At 42.2% G+C, this 7407-nt stretch overlaps 1 protein-coding gene across 3 annotated transcripts in view; it reads right to left on the reverse strand.

The window, feature by feature from the left end:
- ESCO1 (establishment of sister chromatid cohesion N-acetyltransferase 1) overlaps positions 1-7331 on the reverse strand; it is a 44672-nt gene extending 37341 nt beyond the window's left edge. Inside the window, exons 1-2 of one of the 3 annotated variants that reach the window (XM_010828910.1) lie at positions 7096-7331; positions 3849-3956 (exon numbers count right to left, since the gene is read on the reverse strand). The gene's annotated coding sequence lies outside the window, so the exon portion shown is untranslated. Of the gene's footprint in view, positions 1-3848; positions 4498-7095 lie in introns of those variants that run through there. The other 2 variants (XM_010828911.1, XM_010828909.1) reach the window with 2 other exon arrangements.
- Between the last annotated feature and the right edge of the window lie 76 nt (positions 7332-7407).

Raw genomic sequence — 7407 nt, forward strand, 5'->3', positions numbered from 1 at the left:
CCAAATCCTGAAAGATGATGCTGTGAAAGTGCTGCACTCAATATGCCAGCAAATTTGGAAAACTCAGCAGTGGCCACAGGACTGGAAAAAGGTCAGTTTTCATTCCAATCCCAAAGAAAGGCAATGCCAAAGAATGTTCAAACTACCGCACAACTGCACTCATCTCACATGCTACTAAAGTAATGCTCAAAATTCTCCAAGCCAGGCTTCAGCAATATGTGAACCGTGAACTTCCTGATGTTCAAGCTGGTTTTAGAAAAGGCAGAGGAACCAGAGATCAAACTACCAACATACGTTGGGTCATGGAAAAAGCAAGAGAGTTCCAGAAAAACATCTATTTCTGGTTTATTGACTATGCCAACGCCTTTGACTGTGTGGATCGCAACAAACTGTGGAAAATTCTGAAAGAGATGGGAATACCAGACCACCTGATCTGCCTCTTGAGAAATCTGTATGCAGGTCAGGAAGCAACAGTTAGAACTGGACATGGAACAACAGACTGGTTCCAAATAGGAGAATAAATATGTCAAGCCTGTATATTGTCACCCTACTTATTTAACTTATATGCAGAGTACATCATGAGAAATGCTGGACTGGAAGAAACACAAGCTGGAATCAAGATTGCCGGGAGAAATATCAATAACCTCAGATATGCAGATGACACCACCCTTATGGCAGAAAGTGAAGAGAAACTAAAAAGCCTCTTGATGAAAGTGAAAGAAGAGAGTGAAAAAGTTGGCTTAAAGCTCAACATTCAGAAAACAAAGATCATGGCATCCGGTCCCATCACTTCATGGGAAATAGATGGGGAAACAGTGGAAACAGTGACAGACTTTATTTTTCTGGGCTCCAAAATCACTGCAGATGGTGACTGCAGCCATGAAATTAAAAGATGCTTACTCCTTGGAAGGACAGTTATGACCAGCCTAGATAGCATATTGAAAAGCAGAGACATTACTTTGCCAACAAAGGTCCAGCTAGTCAAGGCTATGGTTTTTCCTGTGGTCATGTATGGATGTGAGAGTTGGACTGTGAAGAAGGCTGAGTGCCGAAGAATTGATGCTTTTGAACTGTGGTGTTGGAGAAGACTCTTGAGAGTCCCTTGGACTGCAAGGAGATCCAACCAGTCCATCCTGAAGGAGATCAGCCCTGGGATTTCTTTGGAAGGAATGATGCTAAAGCTGAAACTCCAGTACTTTGGCCACCTCATGCGAAGAGTTGACTCACTGGAAAAGACTCTGATGCTGGGAGGGATTGGCCAGGGGATGACAGAGGAGAGATGGGGGACGACAGAGGATGAGATGGCTGGATGGCATCACTGACTCGATGGAGGTGAGTCTGAGTGAATTCCGGGAGTTGGCGATGGACAGGGAGGCCTGGCGTGCTGCAATTCATGGGGTCGCAAAGAGTCGGACATGACTGAGCGACTGATCTGATCTGATCTGAATTTGAGATGGACTATAATATTCACCTAATTATATAATTTAGTGGATTTTAGTTATGTTCAGAGTTGTATAATAATTGTCACTAAGTCCAGAATCTTTTCACCACCCCAAGCCCATGTGCAGTCATTCCCTATCCCCAACCCCATTCCAGTCCCTGATAGTTACAAATCCACTTTCCGTGGATATGGATTTCACTATTCTGGCTGTTTTATATAAATGAAATCATCAATACATGTGGCCTTTTGTGGATGGCTTCTTTCACTTAACATTAATGCTTTCAGGGCTCAAGTAGAGTTGTTTAGTTGCTAAGCCGTGTCCGACTCTTTTATGACCCCATGGACTGTAGCCCATCAGGCTCCTCTGTCCATGGGATTTCCCAGGCAAGAACACTGGAGTGGGTTGCCATTTCCTTCTCCATTCAGTAGGTTTGCAGCATGTATCTGTAATATCTTGTTCTTTACCGGCAGATACTATTTCACTGTATAAATATACTACATTTTATTTACCTATCCATCAGTAGATAAATTGTTTGATGGGATGTTTCTACCTCTTGGCTATCATGAGCAATGCTATGAATAATCCTGAATGAATTATCATGTGAACATATGTTTTCAAATTTCTTGGGTATATACCTAAGAATATAACTACTGGGTGATGTGGAAACTCTATGTTTGAGACTGGTGGCTTGTCAAATTCATAACCTCTTTTGAAAATTCACCATGTCCACAGGTACCTGCTTTAAGAAACAAAGGTGGGGGCCTTTAGGGAGTTCATAAATAGTTATATTCTGAACCTGCGGTCCCTATGCTCTCCAGCAGATTCCTGACCCCAAAGCAACCAATACAGTCACTGTGATGCAAGGTTTCCGATCCTGCCACTACTAATATTTTGGAGCAAATAAAAATCTGTGACAGGGAGTATGGGGGTGGGGGCATGGAGGATGTTTTAACAGCTAGCATCCCTGTTAGCACCCTATACCCCTAGTAGCATACCTACTAGATACCAGTGGCACTTTGCCCTCAGTTCTTACAGTCAAATATATTCATATTCTCAGCAATACTGAATATGTCCTGGAAGGCAAAAATCACCCCTGGATGAACATTTGGTTTACCCTGTAAGTAAGCCAAATGCCAGAGCTGCACCTTTTCTCAGCAACCTTCTAAGTCCTGAACTAACTTCTGATTTCTGTAAGGCCTAGTGTTGATGATTCCTGTTTTCTCCTTCCCCAAGATCTGGCTCTACAAATACAGTCTTCTCTTCCTTATTTCTCTGTGTATCCTGCCAATCCATTCATTATCCCCTATTTAGGGTAATTCAAGTGTTTTTCATGTTCTAAAATGCCAATAAATACTTAGAAATTAAAAAAAACATGTTAAGGAACATAAAATTAAATGAATTACCACTAGCCAAAAACATATAAAATGTTACAACCGAAGCAACAATATACCATTAACAGAGAATGCAACAGAAACATACAGTAATACGAGGTACTGTCCCTAATAAATTTTTCTCTGTTTCAAGTCTGAACATACTAAAATCCACTAAATTATATAATTAGGTGAATTTTACAGTCCATCTCAAATTACATCTCAGTTAAAAAATTATTTTTATTGCTGATCACACTGCTTGTGGGATCTTAGTTCCCTGACCAGGTACTATCCTTAATAAATTTTTCCAAACATTCAAAGACAAAAATCTCTTTATTACACTAGATTTATAATAGACATTCAGTAAAACAACATTATTCTCAACATCATTAGTTAAAACTCTTAAAGACATGGACAATTTAATTTTTTAAATTATCTTCCTCCACCAGTCTCTTACAAATTAGTATTCCCCAAGGTTTGGTTTCTTAACACAAAAGACACACATTAACTCATTTCATTTATACTCATACTTTCGATTACTACCTGTAGACCACTAACACACAAATGATAGCCCAACACAATTTCCATCCCTAGTGCTACTCAGATATCCAACAACATACTGGACATACACATCCTGATGTCTTAAAGGCACCTTAAATTCAGCTGTCAGTCAAGTCACTCCACTATCAGCATTCTCCACAGTTTATTATACTACTGTCTACCCACATCAAGAAAATAAAGCCAAAAAAATGAATATGACAGCAACAATGACAACAGTAACATTTCATTTCCTAATACCAAGCTCTTAGAACAGTTTCTAGAACCGTAAGCAGTTATTAAGTATTAGTTATAATAATAATTAGCTGTAATAATTAATATACTGATGTATCATTTTTTATGAAAAGAAAGCATGAAAAAGAAAATGTTTGTCTTAATTATGCCTCATTTCACTTAACTACTTGTCAACTCTTGCCATATTACCATTATCCCTTTCAGCTTCCGTAATTACATTAATCTAAACTATTAAATTATTTACCTTAAAGCAGTAGTTCTCAAAGTGTGGGACAGGGATCCTGCAGATTCCAGAGACCCTTTCAAAGGCTCACGAGATTAAAATCATATACCAGTAAAAGATCAATTCAAACTGCAAACAGACCAATGAAATTAATGCAACACTGTATGAAAAGGATATAGGTATAGTTTCAGACTCTGAGTTTTGTTGTAAAGTCAAAGAAGAGTATCACAATTAATTCAAAATGTTATTCAATCACTCCTCCCAACACATCCCTGTGCAGCTGGATGTATGCTTCAAACAGAACAACATAAAGACTGAATGCAGAAGCTGATAGGAGAATCCAGCTGTCTTTTATTAGGTCAAACAATAAGGAGATTTACAAAAATGTAAAACAGTTGCTATTCTTTCCCTAATCTTTTTTTTTTGGGTGGGGGGATAGTAGTTTTGCATTTAAAAAGTTATTTATGGGAGGGAGTTTGGGAAAGATGATACATGCGTATGTATGGTGAGTCCCTTAGCTGTTCACCTGAAACTACCACAACACTGTTAGTTAATTGGCTACACCCCGAAACAAAATACAAAGTTTAAAGTTCGAAAAAAAAGAGACTATGCTTAAGGTTCTCCTATACAACATGGGAGAATAAAATAATAAATTTCTAAAAAGTTATTTATATTAACCTGTAATTATTTATTAGCTATTTATTATATATTAAATATATTTAAATTAATATATAGTAACTGCCAATAGATACAACAGACATAAAACAAAAGCTATTTGGAGTCCTATATAATTTTAAGAATGTAAAGGGATCCTGACCAAAAAGCTTGAGACCACTATATTAAAGTAACACTTAAGAGAATTCCTTGACAGTCCAGGAGTTAGAATTCTACCTTTTCAAAGCCAGGACCAGGGTTCAATCCCTGGTCAGGCAATGAAGATCCTGTGAGCTATGAGGTGTGGCTGATAAAATAAAAATTTAAAAAGTAACATCTTAAACCCCATTTTAATTTATATACTGAGCTTTATCTCTTGTGAATTTCACATACACAGCCATAAATCTTTAAAGTAAGCTGAAGAGAGCAGATGACATAAATCTTGACTTCTTCAGGTGTACTATAATGCAACTAAGCATAAAATGTAGCTCTCTCAAACAAGAAGACAGGGTGGTAAGGTCAACAGAATGATGTTATTTGTCAAAAGTAACCACAGTAGTTGATATAAAGAACTTAGGCAGAAAGCGAGCCAAAGAACTTTTACTGTGCCAAGAAAAAAGGATGCACGGAAAAACATTAAAGTCTGGGCTGGGGAGGGGGGTGTAAAAGAGTCCTTAAGCAAATTACGTATGGTTAAAATCTCACTGGAGTTAGTTTCTAACTACGGTCTCAACTTCTGATCACCTTCAGTTGAGGTTATTCAACTTACTCACAAAGTGTAATATAAATCAGGTAACAAATCTCATGATAAACATTTAACTATTAAAAAAAAATCCGTTGTGCAATGCCAGTCTCCTTCATTATTAGAATAATTACAGTCAGCTTTGTGCTGTGTGAACGACCAAGCTAAAAACGGCCATTCAGCAAAAGGGGTAAATGACATTCATTAATTAGGGCCTTTCCCCAGTTCTTCTGGAAGCATAATGTATTGATTTAAAGGGCTAACACAAAATCTTGCTTGGCGCTGACAATTACTTTTTCACTACAAAATCATAATAGTAATCAACGAATTTTCTTTATCCAAGAAATAGTAAGATGAGCAGATGTGCATAAAGTAGGACAAGTTTTCTTCTAAGACGGGTACTTCCAAAGTCACACATCTGACCTAGGGGCATATACTGCATTCTGCCTAAAAAGGGGAAATGTCTGTATTACAGCTTTCTCACTTCCGCACATGCTCTAGGCCTGAATTTGCAGCTTCCAAATTAAGCACTTTTCATCCTACTCTTATATCTAATTCCACGGTGAGATGTTTTAGTGTATTAGTCGCTCAGTCGTGTTCAACTCTTTGCAACGCCATGGACGTGGCCCGCCAGGCTCCTCTGTCCATGGGTTTTTTTCAAGTTTTTCAAATTAAAAACAGTTCCACTGCCGCTGGTGCTGGGCGTTACTAAAGACCTGATCAGAAGTCGCTGAATATAGCATAATTCACGGCATTCAAAATGTTTTAAACTGAACTCGTGCTTTACTCAGCTTTAAAAAAAATGTTGAGGTGGGAAGAAAACAAAGTACACCCACATCCTACTGTTCTACTAAGTAGCATTCTTTTGTTGGTTTCTGCAAAGACTATTTACTGAAACGGCATTTGATAATACTATCTAAATACTCTGTGCTGCAATTACTTCCTGCAGAAAGAATCCCTTTTCAGCCATCCAAAGGCTACCGGAAAACAAGGTTCACAGTACTTATCAAACCTCAAGGCTTACTCCTTCCTCCTCCCCTTCCCCCTCTCCTGGAAAATACTGTGCGTGTGTTACTCACTCAGTCGTGTCCGACTCTGCGACCCCATGGGCTGCAGCCCGCCAGGCTCCTCTGTCCATGGGATTCTCCAGGCAAGAATACTGGAGTGGGTGGCCATTCCCTTCTCCAGGGCATCTTCCCAACCCGGGTATCGAACCTGGGTCTCCTGCATTACAGGCAGATTCTTTGGCATCTGAGCCACCAGAGAAGCCCTACTGTATGAGCTGGGTTTTCAATAAAAAAAATTTGGGGATGGGGGAGGGGAAGCTTGAGGGTGTGGGAGAGGGAGCGTTCTCCAGTTTTTGGACTAGCTATCTCTCCCATTCTGCCCGAGGAAAACAAACCCCCGTTGTAAAATAATCTTATGAACAGGGATCAAAATCGAGGACTCAACTCCCTTCTGCTCGCATCTATCTCTACAAACTTCGCGATGGTCCTCAACAAACCCAATTTCTACTCCAGAGCAGCCTGGCCTGCGCCCAGATCCTCGGATCCAACCAGAATCCCTCTCTGACCTTGGACTCGGGCCACCGCTCCCCTCCCAGGCTAAGGATCGTGAAGCCGGGATCCCCACAGCCCAGCCCTCAGACTGCAGAGGCCTCGGGGTTCACGCCGGGTCAGCGGGTGGGCGGCGGGCAGCACAGCGAGCCGCAGGACCGCAGCTCCGCCGGGGCTGGAGCAGCGGCTTCGGGGGAGAAGACTGGGACGAGGCCCGGCTACCTGCGGGCCGACACCGCCCCGGCCGCCGCAATCGCTGCACGCCGCCACGGGGCTCCAGAAGCCCGGCGAGACCCTGGCCACGACCCCTCAATACCTTCGACCTCCCAGCGGGCCGCGGCAGGTGATGCGGCGGCCAGGCAGCCGAGGCGCGCAGGTTGGTTGCCTGCCTCCGGCGACCGCGTCCCGGAACCGCCCACTCCCTCCCGGGGGCGCCCGAAGCCGGGACCCTAGGAGGAGGAAAGGCGTGCGAGGCGACGCGACCCAGAGGGTGGGACGGGAAAGGGGAGAGGCGTCCGGCTCTCCGGAGGGGCTGGCCATAGGGAGACGAGGACGACAGAGGCGGCGGGGCGGGCGGGACGCTCGCCTCCCTTCCTCGCTCCCGGCCGAGGGTCCGACGCGAGCCAGC

Source organism: Bison bison, unplaced genomic scaffold (assembly GCF_000754665.1).
Source record: "Bison bison bison isolate TAMUID 2011002044 unplaced genomic scaffold, Bison_UMD1.0 scf7180017864498, whole genome shotgun sequence".
Classification (NCBI taxonomy): domain Eukaryota; kingdom Metazoa; phylum Chordata; class Mammalia; order Artiodactyla; family Bovidae; genus Bison; species Bison bison.